This window comes from Bos grunniens, chromosome 12, assembly GCF_055505025.1.
Source record: "Bos grunniens cultivar Pamir isolate PY7600 chromosome 12, Bosgru_T2T1.0, whole genome shotgun sequence".
NCBI classification, from domain to species: domain Eukaryota; kingdom Metazoa; phylum Chordata; class Mammalia; order Artiodactyla; family Bovidae; genus Bos; species Bos grunniens.
In genome coordinates this window covers 14,421,079-14,434,609 of record NC_141176.1, presented here as the reverse complement: position 1 = coordinate 14,434,609, position 13,531 = coordinate 14,421,079, and the positions used below count along the sequence as shown (strand labels likewise).

At 42.4% G+C, this 13,531-nt stretch overlaps 1 long non-coding RNA gene across 1 annotated transcript; it reads right to left on the bottom strand.

The window, feature by feature from the left end:
- Positions 1–6,876: 6,876 nt before the first annotated feature.
- Positions 6,877–7,864, bottom strand: LOC147361395 (uncharacterized). The gene is made up of 2 exons (XR_015137834.1): positions 7,793–7,864; positions 6,877–7,427 (listed from the first exon to the last, which is right to left on the bottom strand). It is a non-coding gene; the product is annotated as an uncharacterized LOC147361395 (long non-coding RNA).
- Positions 7,865–13,531: the final 5,667 nt, after the last annotated feature.

Genomic DNA, 13,531 nt, shown 5'->3' with positions numbered 1-13,531 from the left:
AGCCCATTTTTTGTTTATCACACTTGTGTTAACACTGGCCTTTTTGGGGAACATATCCAATTCATTCTTCCCTTAGGGTCTTCATACATCTGTCTGTCTGGAAGGCTGTCCCCCAGATCTTTCCATGCCCTTTTTCATCATTCACATATTAGCTCAAATATCAGCTCCTTGGAGGAGTCCTACCTGCCTGTCTTGAATAGAGCATCCCCTCCTGATCTGTGCTCATCTGTGTCCAATTCTTTTGCAACCCCATGAACTTTAGCCCATCAGGTTCCTCTGTCCATAGGTTTTTCTTTGACAAGAATACTGGAGCAGGTTGCCATTTCCTCCTCCAGGGCATTTTCCCAACCCAAGGATCGAACCTATATGCCCTGAATCTCCTGCATTGGCTTCTTCACCACTGAGCTACCTGGGAAGCCCAGCCCCTCCTGATATTTATTCCATTACCCTGTTTCAAGTCTTTGTGACTCCATGGACCGTAGCATGCCAAGCTTCTCTGTCCTTCACTATCTCCAGGGGTTTGTGCAAATTCATAATCCATTGAGTCAGTGATGCCATCCAACCATCTCATCCTCTGAGTCAGAAACAACCTAGTTACTGAACAACAACAACCCTGTTTGGTTTTTTTCATAGCGCTGCTGCAAGTTAGGTTTCTCTGGAACCAGAAACTGAGGAGTAGTTTCCATGGAGGAAGTTCATTATTGGTTGTCTTGATCAACACCTGAGGAAGGGAAGGAAGACAAAAAGGGAGATATTAGGATACAAATGGCACCCCACTCCAGTACTCTTGCCTGGAAAATCCCATGGAAGGAGGAGCCTGGTAGGCTGCAGTCCATGGGGTTGTGAAGAGTCAGACACAACTGAGTGAGTTCACTTTCAGTTTTCACTTTCATGCATTGGAGAAGTAAATAGCAACCCACTCCAGTGTTCTTGCCTGGAGAATCCCAGGGATGGGGGAGCCTGGTGGGCTGCCGTCTATGGGGTCGCACAGAGTCGGACACGACTGAAGTGACTTAGCAGCAGCAGCACAGTCTTAACAAAAACCTCAGCAAACCCCACAGTTGAGTTCTGAAGCTGCAAAGTACAGAGATAACTGTTTCAGCAAGAGGCAACAAGTCTGACATCCTCAGGTCAACCTGCTCCTGGATGCCAGTGGCTGTCTTCAGTTCAGACTATTCCAAACAAAGTTGACAGCCAAAGCTATCCATTTGCAGCACTCTCAGCAGCTTGGGGAATAAGCTTTTTGGTACTGAATGAGGATCTAGGCTGCACTTGACAGAGTTCACAAGTCCACCCTTTGAATATACTTTGTAGACATTCTGGAAGCAGTTTTGTTAAGATTAAGATGCTGGTGTATCCTTTCTCAAGTAAAACTTACTGAGGTTTCGCGACATTAGGTACAGCCCCAGCTTAGCAGCCAGTCTTGGAGTCCCAAGGGAAACTCACTGTCTGCTCCTCCACCACCCATTCTATATTCTCCTCAATCTCATCTGGTACCTCCGCAGGGCTGGGTGTCTCACCTGCTGGCAAAAACCCACCCACCAGCAGAGTCCGAGCTCCCAGTCACCATGTTCTTCTCTGACGAGGGTTTCTGAACTTGTCTATTACGGTTAAAAATGGGCAAAGCAGCACCAAGAGGCACCTAAAAAATATGGGTGTCAAATAGATTCTTCCCTGCCTGCACTGTATGACAGGCTCCCAGTCTCCTGATGCCAGGAGACATCCCCTTCCGGCCTGTCGGTCCCCTGGCACAAGGAACCCAGAGGGCCCAGCTGTCAACTACGGTTACAGGACTCAGCCGTGTCCTCTGGTGGAAGGACCAGAGGGAATCAGGGCCATTAAACCCACAGAACCTAGACATTGAAGGAGAGGAAGAGAAATTCTCCAAGAAGGTAACCGGGGTGATGGTAAGCAGGGCCAGTCCTGCCTCTACTAATTCTCGGAACTCTATTCTGCCCACTGAGGATGCCACACCATATAACAGCCATTAATACAAAGTAGACACTGCACCCCGGATAAGGACCCGCACCTCTTATGAGGTATGGTCTCAAAACTGATGCCTCAGCTGTGTCGTGAGTGTGGCGTTGTGTTGTGTGCCGAGTCAGGCTCTGCTGTGTTGTGAGTGTGGCGCTGCAGCGTGTGCCGAGCCGGGCTCTGCTGTTGTGAGTATGGCGCTGCGGCGTGTGCGGAGCTGGTCTCTGCTGTGTTGTGAGTGTGGCGCTGCGGCGTGTGCCGAGCTGGGCTCCGCTGTGTCGTGAGTGTAGCGTTGTGTTGTGTGCTGAGTCAGGCTCTGCTGTGTTGTGAGTGTGGCATTGTGCTGTGCGCCGAGCCGGACTCTGCTGGCGCAGTACATGGTAAGACCAGAGCATGTCACAGTCTTGGGCCCACTCCTGCGTTTTGGTGCGTCCATGTGGCACTCACCTGAGGGAGCAAGTTGCTCCCAGCATCCCTGCAGTGAAGCCTATGAGCACATCCCCTGTATCTGGAGCCATGATAGTTTTAACACCTAGAAGACTCACCTTTGTGAGGCGAGAGCTGGGACTAAGTCGCTTTCAGAACACATTTCGAAGTCAGTTCTTTCTTCAGCCTGGGGCAGAGTTGTAAGAGTGAAGGGGCAACCCTTTTAGGACTACCACAAGCTTCAGAATATTATAGAGAACCCCCACCCACCCACCCCCCCCACTCCCGCAAAAAAACAGTCGGATTTTGATGACTGGAATTTCTGGATCAGTGTAGACCTCCAGGGCTAGGGTTCCAGCTACCGCAGGCTTATCCCATTAAAGTTTATGGAAGGTTTTGGGCCTCCGCTGATATTCATTCTGTTTTATTCCAATCTCAAATTGCATGTTAAAGAAAACGAAAGGAGAAATCATATCCTTTAAATTCATTTATTAATTATGTGCGTTTGCCAATTGGATGAAAAACAAGATGCCAACCTCTTGCCAAAAGCCAAGTGGAACCAAGGTTAAGTTATATTTACTTACCTAAAGAAAACTTCATATAAATACAGTTAATATTTTACACCTAGAACTATCTATCTATATGTGTGCTCAGTTGCTCAGTCATGTCTCACTCTTTGCTGCCATATGGACTGTAGCCCACCAGGCTCCTCTGTCCATGGAATTTTCCAGATAAGAATACTAGACTGGGTTGCCATTTCCTACTCCAGAGGATCTGCCTGACTCAGGGATCAAACCCATGTCTCTTGCTTCTCTTGCGTTGGCAGGTAGATTCTTTACCACTGAACCATCAGGGAAGCCCATCTATCTGTATATCTGTGTACATTTTTATGTCCTGATATATATATATATATATATATATATATAAGGACATAGCAGATGTCACCTGATTTCCAGATAGTGAACCTTGCAATATTTCATTACAAATACACTCTTCAAAAGCATAATTTTTCACTTAATGACTAGGACCAGTCTATCCAAAATACACTCTTTGTAATAATATGAGATATGTGGGAAAGACAAGGAAGAAAAATCTGGGAAAACCACTAATGCTGAAATCGAACTGAAAATGCAAGACCTGCCAAGGTCATGCAAAGGGCGTGGTATGTGTCCATGGCCGCTGATGCGGTCAGCCAGGCTCCACGAAGCGGCTCTCAGCTCAACTGCAAAGACTAGTATAGGATTTTCTCACCCACCCTTCTTTCTACTTTGGTTTCTGCGTGAACCTAAATAAATACATTCTTCATCTGGAGGGGTCTGGTTATTGGCTTCAGAGAGAAACCAGAGTATTGAACTTGGCCATGGAAACCGTGGTTTACGATGCCTGTGAGCCACGGTCCTGTTTACACAGGGAGAGGAGCTGGCTGCAGGGATCAGGTAGCTTCTTTTGTTGCTGAATTTCAATGAGCAGAATCGATCAACAGAATCGGGACATGGAAAGCCCTGGCAGGCTCCAGCCTCCTCTGGGATGAGGCCAGTGTGGGGACTTGAGCCTGACACAGAACTTTTACATTTAATATTAAAGACACCTGAGCAACAGCACATTCCCAGGAGGCTCTTTCTCTGAAGAGTCAGTGTCAAGGCTGTGTGGCCTTCTCCTTCCTGACCTATTGTCTGAGACCACACAGATATAAAAGGCATCTTCTTTTGAAGACAGTTAAGGAAACAATGCATAATAGTCGTTACCTAACTCTGGGAGTTGGTGATGGACAGGGAGGCCTCACGTGCTGTGGTTCATGGGGTCGCAAAGAGTCAGACATGACTGAGCGACTGAACTGAATTGAACTGAAACATCTTACTGACATAATTAGCAGACAAATGCAAGCAAAAGGTTGTAAATTGAGTGAGTGAATTTAGAATTTCATTTTGTCCTTAGATTTCCCTTTCTCAAACCTGAGAGCCACAATAAATCAACTCCACACTCTGGAGGTGGGACAGGGAAGTCTTGAGTACAGTCACCAGGCAAGCAAGATTCAAGGATACTGGTGAGACCCCAGTGTGTTTCTGGTTTTATCTGGTTGTGCTTTGGTAGGAAAACATTTCACAGCAGCAACTCCTTCAATATTACTCCTTGTAGGGTGTCTCTGATTCCTCTTGACTTATTTCACTGACAAAAAGCATGTTTTTAATCTGCTTTGCATCACTGAGCCAACTGAGAAAATGGGTCCTGTTCCTCATGAATTATTGAAGCTCGTTGTCAGCAACTATAAACCCCAGAGGCAGATGACAGCCCCAGAAGCTGAGAAAAGACAGCCCAATCTGTGGAGCCCAGTGGGGGGAAAAAGGGAGAAAGAAAATCACTCTTGAATGGAAAATTGAAGAAACTCCTGTTTCGGTTTAGAATATGGATGTGAGGGAGCTCTTCACAACCAACCCAAATCAAAACTGATGTATAAGTCTTCTTGGATAAAGTTTTACGCTATTTCTCTTGTACTTGTGCTTTCCTTAACATATTACTTGGTTGGGATCAGAATCAATTAAAGTGATTAAAATGATAAGTTTCAGAGGTAAAGCTTGTGGGCACTTAACATACATATTGATTCAAAAAAGTTAGTATATAAAATAAAACAAGTCTGTTTCTCACCAGGTGGAACTAAAATGAAGAGCACTGAGTATTTTCATGGGGTTCGTGTGAGTCCGGTTCTCCCTGTTGTCAGTTTTAATTCGTTATCTATTCATTCAGTATTTGCTGAAGTCTCTCAGTAACTTTCTCTCTGTTCTTTTTTTTAGCATTTACTTGGCCGCGTTGGGTCGGGTTGCGCGCACAGGGTCCTCGTTGCGGTGTGTGGGCTTCTCTCTAGTTGTGGTCTTTGGGCTCAGTAGTTGCGGTGCTGGTGGGCTCAGTTGTCCCAAGCCATGTGGGATCTTAGTTCCCAGACCAGGGGTCGAACCCATGTCCCCTGCCTTGGAAGGCAGATTCTTAACCACTGGACCACCAGGGAAGTTCCTCTCTGTTCTTCTCGAAGAAAATACTCTTAAGAGAGAACAGAGGCCATCGGGTATCAGGGCCATGTGCTCAGCCTTGTGTAGGGAGGCGCCTTCCCCTTTCTGAGTCCCAGTGGCCTGCATCTGTATGGCCCAAAGAGTGAATGCCCCCTTAATTCTGACACCCTTGGTACCTCACTCGCCCACCCTAGTCTAAGCCCTGCCTCCATAAAGGTCACTTTGGTGAATTTTATGACTCCAGAGACATCTTAGGTATAAAGATCTTGTCTCTACTCTGTCTCCTCATAGTGGAAAGCTAGTAAAAGTGTAAACAGCTCACCCTGACTCCAAGGTTAATTGCACCCCCAAGCCCAGCTGTAGTGGCTGCTTTCCAAAGGAGCTGCCCACATCGGGGGCAAGGAAGAGCCCTTGCACTGAGGGAGGTCACGAGGGCACTTGCTGAATGCTGACACTGGACATTCTTGCTCAGTGCTGATTGCTTCTTTGGTTCCTGTCTTGTGCTTTGGCTCTGAGCTTTGCTAACTGTGACTTTTGGCTCTGGTTCCTTTTGGGCTTCTGCCCGCTGGCCTCCATGTTTTCTCAGTAGCTGACCTTGCAGCTCTGACCATCAGCTGTGTCCTTGCTCTGGCTTGTTGCATTCATTCCCTTTAGGCCTCCTGCTCTCTTTTCTCCACAGTCCTGGGCTGAGGTCCTAAGGCCATGCCACAATCCAAGGTTTGGTCACTGACAGTGTGTCCTGGGAAGGAGAAGGGAGGCCAGAAACATTCGTTTTCTATTATTCTTCATGAAAAACAGACTAAAAAGAGTCTGCCCTTCTGGACTACATAGGTATGTTATAAAGATTAACATCCGTGAAGCCTGTGTGGATTAATGTAAAAAGCAGCCATGTAGAAGATTGCCAAGCTATTGCCTTGGCAACATCCCCACATTAGGAAGAGACCTAAAACACAAGCTGTCATTATAAAGTAAGGAGGCTTGTTTTTTCCCCTACCAAACGCATCAAACTGTATACTTGTAGATAACTCTTGTCCCTTTCAAATTAATCATTGTGGGGAAATGGTCACTTATTACAGCAACTAATGCCCACTCAAAAAATTTTTTTGACTCAACTTTTGGTGTTTCCTTTAAGGACAGAGGCTTTTTATCTTTCCCTCAAATCTCCTTAGTGGTACAGTGTCTTTATTTTATCAAGGTTGTCCTGAATTTAAAACAACCAAATCTGGAAGGAAAGTCAGCCATGAATCAGGGAAGCATTGGAGAGAGAGAGATACACAGAGCGAAATTGACTGATTCCACCTGAAACTAAGAAGAAAAAAAGACTTGACTCTGTAGTAGTAAGGTGGATGTGCATGTCTGCAGGCATGCATGTGGATGGTGGAATGATTGTGTATAGGAAAGTCAGAGAGAAGAGCCTTGGTATTTCAATTTGTTGGTAGTGACTTTGCATCCCACTGAACAAAGAATGCAAATCGAACAGGCCATGCATGCTACAGCTTCCATCCCTGTCAGGACAATTTCTCAGCTTCAGTCTTGATTAGAAGCATAATTTTTTTTTTTTTTTTTTTAAACAGACGATGCTGTCAGCTGGAAGGAAAAAGTCCCACAGGGCACATCACGGGAATGTCTCTCCACCCAGGGTTCACATAGCTTTGTCATCATATCTGATCTCTGCTGCCGCAGATAACAGGCCAACAGAACTGGACGTGCAGACTTGGGAAGGCTTTCAGTTGAATTTTTGAGTAAAAGGTTACTATACAGACTGGTCAGCTCCTTTTGTACCACTGCCGCTATTCTTTAGGTCCAGCATTTCTTCCCTCAGGCCTCTCTGTGCCTTTATAAAGATCAGCAATTATTTTCAGCTCCAAGCAGGATGCTGCCATGCAGGGGCTCCCCAGAGGCAATAAGTCTGGGAGAGAAGGTGGATGATTTACAGATCAACAGCTACCTGGTAGATACTGTGGGATACCTTGCTGTCAACACCAAAGGATTCATGAGCATAGCTTTGTGAGCCATAAAAAAAATCTGTAAGAAAAAAAAAAAAAGGAATCAAAATCCTTTCTCCTCCTCTTGAAAAATCTGGTGGTTTCTTTCTTTGTCTTTGGAGGCTAATGCCATTTTTAGTTTCCTATGAAAAAGACAGAAACATTCTTGCTTTGTGAATTCTGGTATTTAAACTCATACTGTGTGTAATCTAGCCAACATTAACAGTGGAATGAATTCCCTGTGTTTGCAATATTTCCTGGATCCCCAGGGGGGTCTGCCTGTCGGATGCTACTGAGGACCACTTAAGGCTAAGTCAGGACGGAGGTGCTCAGCCCCCCATGCCTGCTATGACTCTCAGCTGTACCGTTCACCTCCCCACCCTGTAATGGGCATTTCTCCCTCACCAACCGGCCTGTACTATCCACTTGCCACATTTCAGGAGCTGAAATGCCAGAGTATCGTGAGGTCCCAGGTTCAGGTTTTTCTTTTTTTTCCTAGTTTTATCCCTCTGGTAGATACCACATTATTTTAGAATGGATTAGCTGAATCTGTTTTGCCCTGTCACCTGAATTCAATTAAGCTTAACAATTACTTATGGAATCCTTGCTAAGGACAGATACTAAAGCTACAGAGGGTAAATGAAAATTGAAGACATCATTCAGTATCTAATTGGGTGGATATTCAAGCACAAAAAAAGCAATGTGTTAATAACACAAGGTAGAATGAGATAGGTGTCTTAGGATACATGAAACATCGTTCCTTGACCACTGTACTGCGAAATACTGGCCATCAGGAATGGGATACTATTGATGAGGAAAAGAGTGAAACACAGAAATCAGGAAGCCGCTCCATCAAACACTTGTGCAGTAAATCCTTTGCCTATGCTGGTAGTTTCTGAATGCTACTAGGTAGGTCAGTCTGTTTTCAGGGTATAAGTGCGAAGAGGCTGTTATTTACTTTTTTAAATACATTACCTTTTAGAGCAGCTTTAGGTTTACAGCAAACTTGAAAGGAAGGTACAGACATTTCCCCTATGTTCCTACCTCAACAAAGGGCCCTCACACCACAATGGAAATCTCCTACGTTCTACAGCTAAGACCCCATGCAACCAAAAATAAATGAATAAATAAATACTTTTTTAAACATTAGGAAGAAACCTCATAGGCCATCTGACCTAGCCCTCCAGAAAAGGCTGAATTCCTTCCTTCAACAGAAAACTTAATCAAAAGACACAGTCCAACATTTCTCTAAACAGACCCATAAGTGATTTATTCACTTCCTCATGACCCAGTAGTCTATTCTTTATTCAAACAACACTGCTCATTTTTCCCATATCAAGAGAAAGTCTGCTCTGCTGCAGTATCCCCCAGATGGCTTTATAAATCCTCCATTAGGAAAGCTCTCAGGTGTGGAAACAGGTATCATGACCCATTACCTCTCTATTGCCCACCTCACCCCTCCACACCATTCTCTTCTGCAGCCCAACACTATCAAGTCCCTCAATAGGTATTCCCTCAATTATTTATTTTGTTAGAATGTAAAAATAATCAGTGACTATAGTAGAAAATGGGTTTCCCTGGTGGCTCAGATGGTAAAGAGTCTGCCTGCAATGAGGGAGACCTGGGTTTGATCCCTGGGTCAGGAAGATCCCTGGAGAAGGGAATGGCTACCCACTCCAGTATTCTTTCCTGGAGAATCCCATGGACAGAGAAGCCTCATGGGCTACAGTCCACGGGGTCACAAAGAGTCAGACATGACTGAGTAACTAACACTTGCACTTAATTCACTTTTCATAGTAAAAATACACTAAAAAAGCATAGAGTAACAACTCCAGATGCATGTGGTCTACTTAAAAAGATATGTGATATGGACACTATAAGAACACAAAAGAGGGACATCTGAATGAAATTGGGTGACAATGACACTGAGCTGACTGATGATGAATGAGTCGAAGGATAAGAAGATCATCTGAAAAAAATCTTATAATGTTCAAAGCTTGCACCACAGACCAGGGGTAGGAAAGTACACAATATTTAGATGGTGATAGGAGTTCTACTTGGTAAATGCTTTGTATGAAGGGCTGGTAAAAGACAAAAACTAAAGAGATGTCTGAAAATCAGATCATGCAGGGCCCTACATGCTAAGCAAAAAAAGAAAATGTTATTTTTGTCCTAAAAGTTAAAGGACTACATAACATGTGTTTAAGAAAGGGAGCATTTTTATTACTGAAATGTCACTCCACAGAGAGGTGTAAAAATCAAAAGGAGCAACGTAGGATCAGGATGAAATCAGTTAGGCTGTTGCAGAGAGAAGTGATGAAAACCAAAGTGGCAGCAGTGTTGGAAAGAAAGAGAAAAAAAAATATATATATATAAGAGATTAAATCACTATTACTGGCGTTTGATTGAAATATAGTGGTGAAACTTCTGTTCAACATAGTATGGAAAGTCTTAAAGCAATTAGGCAAGGAAAAACGAAAGGCATCCAAATCAGAAAGGAAAAAGTAAAAGCATCTCTGTTTACAGATAATTTGCTCCTGCTGCTGCTGCTGCTAAGTCGCCTCAGTCGTGTCCGACTCTGTGTGACCCCATAGACGGCAGCCCACCAGGCTCCCCTGTCCCTGGGATTCTCCAGGCAAGAACACTGGAGTGGGTTGCCATTTGCTTCTCCAATGCATGAAAGTGAAAAGTGAAAGTGAAGTCGCTTAGTTGTGCCAGACTCTTAGCGACCCCATGGACTGGAGCCTACCAGGCTCCTCCACCCATGGGATTTTCCAGGCAAGAGTACTGGAGTGGGGTGCCATTGCCTTCTCTGAATTTGCTCCTATACACAGCAAATTCTAAAGATTTCACACACATACAAAAATCTTAGAACTAATTATGAATTCAGGAAACTTCAGGATAGAAAATCAACAGACAAAAACAAATTCCATATGGCCAAAATCACTACAATATTGTAAAGTAATTAGCCTCCAATTAAAATTAATTAATTAATTTAAAAAACAAGGTCCATTTCTATATATTAACTATGAAATATCCAAAAAGAAAATCAAGAAAACAGTCCCGTTTTCAGTAACATCAAAAGCATAAAATACTTAGGAATAAACTTAACCAAATAGTTGGAAAAACTTGTACACTGAAAACTGAACTACATTGAAGAAAGAAGAAAATAAAAATACAAATAAATGGAAAACACCCCATGTTTAGACTCAATATTGTTAAGATATCCATATTATCCAAAGCAATCTACAGGTTCAATACTATTTCCATCAAAATCCCAATGGTATCTTATTATAGAAAAAAAAATCCTAAAATTCATATGAAATCACAAAAGATCTTGAATAACCAAAGCTATTTTGATCCTGAGATCTTGAGAAAGAAGAATAAAGTGGAGGTATCCAAATTTCAAAATATATTACAAAGCTACAGTGATTAAAATAGTATGATACTAGAAGAGCAAAACTATCTGAATAATGAGTAGGAAAAAAGTACAGAAAGGGAAAAGTCACAGAATAGATGCTGGTCCAAAGGAAAGAAAAGTCTAACCATCATAAAATAATCAAATTATTGGGTTTGCCAAAAAGCTCATCAGGTTTTTCCATAAGTTTATGGAAAACTAGCCTTTTGGCCAACCCAATATATCTAAAGATGTCCAAGTAAATTAGGAACACTCACCATAAGAAGAAGTTTCCTTCATAGGAAATTAATTTTAATTGGACAATTGGCTAAGCAGTTTGGTTATACCAAAAGAAAGAAAAAAAATAGAAATGATCTTGGAAACTTTGGCCATTTCAACATTTTTTATAATGAGCCAAACAAATTACCTTCTAGCTAGAAGCAAATATATGAAATTCAGATGGAGAAAAGTCAAGTTGGTGTCATGGAAATGCTTAAATTGATCAATTCCAGCCCTTAAAAACAGGCTGAGGAAAATTTCAAACATAGTCATGAGGTAATATCCATTATTGGCAAAGAAACAGGCTGAGTGTTCCCATCTCAAATTGTTCTAACTTTTTAATTTACTCTTTCCCAAATAATTTGCTCCATGATAAGAGAATGTTTACCTTCTGATCCAAAGGAAGAGGGCCATATGTTTTTCCATCTACTTCTCTTTTAAAAAATAAGACAAAAGAAAAAATAAAACCAATAAAAAGAAAATAGACCCTAGTTGCTAGATAGTAATAATAAATAGATCCTAATAGATCTAGTTCCTTATACCAGGGGCTTGCTCACACAGGTTCATAGACAAACCATTCTAACCTTGCCTTTCTTTTATGTAAATAAATATCCTCTCCAGAGAGAGAAACATCTGAGATTCTGTTTCTATATCAAACACACACGTGGGAAGGGCTCCTAAAACTGTAAGGATATTTGCCCACTGTAAATAAAATATTCTGAACATCTAGACCTGCATTGGGTGATTTTTTTTTTCCTTGTCATTATTTTCTAGATTCCACCAGAGGTCTATTGAAACTGTGTTCCAGCAGATTCAAGAGTGAAGGCTACCTGAACAACAGGCTCAACTTGGTTCCAATGCTCCGTCATCAAGGTGGGGAAGGCACACCTGCAGATTTGCCAGGGCCTTTGTTAACGAAGGGACTTCCAAGGTGGTTCTAGTGGTAAACAACCTGACTGCTGTTGCAGGAGATACAAGAGACGTGGGTTCGATCCCTGGGTGGGGAAAATCCCCTGGAGGAGGGCATGGCAACCCACTCCTGAGACAGACTTTTAATACTGAGTTTCCATGGAAGGGCTTGGGAATTCGGAAAGGAGGGGAGAATTGAAGTAACAGAATACTGGCATTCAGCATTATGCTAACTAGAACTGAAGTAAAACAAAATCCAGACCTCAAAGAGACAATACAAAACTCACTATAAGAAATGAACAAAATGCAAACATCTCCAGTGTAAAACAATGGCACAGAAACGTTGTCCTGATTGGTCAAGCTTTCCCGTCCTTCTTAGTTTTCATAATTATCCCAGTTCTTGCCGGAGCATTAAATGTGCTCATTAACTTTCTCTCCGATAGGCCACACAAAATTAAGTCTTAGTGGTCAGGTTTGTTTTTGTGCCCTTCATATTCCCCAAAAGTTTGTTTTAAAAACTAAAGTTCTATTAATCCAGGCTAGTAGTCACTAGAATTTTGTCCTACTTTGGACTTTTCCAATGATTTATTACTGTACCCAAGTGAAGTGCATATTTTGTTTTAAATTTACTATATATTTATTTTAAATAAACACTGATAATTGGTCTGTGCTTTTCATTCAGTTTATTTTTTTTTGGATTTTTATTATTTTTATTTTTTATTTTTTAACTTTACAATATTGTATTGGTTTTGCCATATATCAACATGAATCTGCCACAGGTATACACGTGTTCCCCATCCTGAACCCTCCTCCCTCCTCCCTCCCCGTACCATCCCTCTTGGTCGTCCCAGTGCACCAGCCCCAAGCATCCAGTATCGTGCATCGAACCTGGACCGGCGACTCGTTTCATACATGATATTATACATGTTTCAATGCCATTCTCCCAAATCATCCCACCCTCTCCCTCTCCCTCTCCCACAGAGTCCAAAAGACTGTTCTATACACGAAGTGCATATTTTTATTTCCTCCTTTAGTTGGATTTCTCTTTCTTAACACAGGAACAATAGTATGGTACCTATAATTTACCTTAACAGAGTTATGGTAAATGTTCTGCAAACATTTAGCTCATGGACATTTTTCTGAATGAATATGAAGAGCCATTTCATATTAAACTGTTATGGCACACTTAATAAATACTGATATAGGACATTATAGTAATAGCTCCATAGTGGCTAACAGAGCTGAAAGTTGTAATTGTACATACACTCTAACTCTCAGGATACCATATGACTGCCCACAATACTTCTTACTTCTCAGGAATGGAAGACCTAATGATCCATTCAGTTTTCCCTTTATCATCAAAATACTATCATCATTATATTAACAAAAATCCAACTCACTAAAAGGCTATGACCTATGACTCAGATATTTTGAAAACTGACCAACGTACCCTCCAGGGGACACCTCATATTTCTACTAGCCCAGGATAGGTATGCAAATCTAGCTCTCTACTTAATATTACAAATGCTAGTTTGATGGACAACCTGTCAATGGGTAAA